This window comes from Nuphar pumila, chromosome 16, assembly GCF_984573655.1.
Source record: "Nuphar pumila chromosome 16, dmNupPumi1.hap1.1, whole genome shotgun sequence".
Classification (NCBI taxonomy): Eukaryota; Viridiplantae; Streptophyta; class Magnoliopsida; order Nymphaeales; family Nymphaeaceae; genus Nuphar; species Nuphar pumila.
The window spans coordinates 55918152-55919151 of NC_143264.1; the positions used below are offsets into that span (position 1 = coordinate 55918152).

Below are 1000 nucleotides of genomic sequence, written 5' to 3' on the forward strand. Positions count from 1 at the left end.
CCTGGGTTGGCTTTGGGAAGGGTTGAGAGGTTGGGCTTGTGGATTTCTCCATGAAAAATTAGGATGGTTCCGCCAGCCCGGGTTATATGTACTGGAATATGGATTGGGTGCGGGCCTAGCGAAACTCTGCGCCATCTGAGCTTGCTCATGGACAAACTCAGGGTACTGTGGCGCAATGGGGCAATCAACAACATGGTGTGCAGGGCTAGCACACAACGCACACACCTGTAGGACTGGAGAAGGACCCGACAACAACTGATCTAATTTCTGAGACAGTTGGTCGACCTTGTTTTGCAACTCAAGGTGCGTCCCTATCTCGAATATACCAGACTTCTTCGCGCCATCTTGCACAGGTGTGGCCCTCTCAGATCGTGAAGCAGAAGCATGGTGCATGGAGTTCTCGCTTAAGGTCTCAAAAAGGGCCCATGCTTCATCTTCACTTTTGAGCATAAAAGTGCCCCCACAAGCAGCGTCAACCATTTGACGGTTCTTCTCAGTGAGACCATCATAAAAATATTGCACCAGTTGCCAGCGGGGCACCTGGTGGTGGGGACACTTGCGAAGAAGATCTTTCATCCTCTCCCACGTTTCATGAAACATTTCTCCATCGATCTGTGAAAAGCTAGTGATGGCTTTTCGATACTGGTTCGTCTTACCAATTGGGAAGTATTTCTTTAAAAACTCTCTTTGCATATGTTCCCAAGTGGTAATTTGAACTGTATCGAGGGCCTTCAGCCAATGCTTGGCTTTATCCTTAAGGGAGAAGGGGAATAACGTCAACCTTAACGCGTCATCTCCAAAATTGTTGATTCGCACCGTAGAGCAGATCTCGAGAAATTCGTCGAGATGACGGTATGGGTCTTCGTTGCTAAGGCCATAAAAGGAGGGTAACATCTGGATGACACTGGCCTTGATTTCAAAATGGTTCGCTCCCACATCAGGTCTTGTGATGCAGGAGGCAGGAGTGTATGTGTTGGGCATGAAGTACTCCCTAAGAGGA

General features: G+C 48.4%; 1 non-coding gene across 1 annotated transcript; it reads left to right on the forward strand.

Annotated features, from left to right (window-relative positions):
* Positions 1 to 540: 540 nt before the first annotated feature.
* LOC149813250 (small nucleolar RNA R71) lies at positions 541 to 646 on the forward strand. The gene has a single exon (XR_016428427.1). It is a non-coding gene; the product is annotated as a small nucleolar RNA R71 (small nucleolar RNA).
* The last annotated feature ends 354 nt before the right edge of the window (positions 647 to 1000 follow it).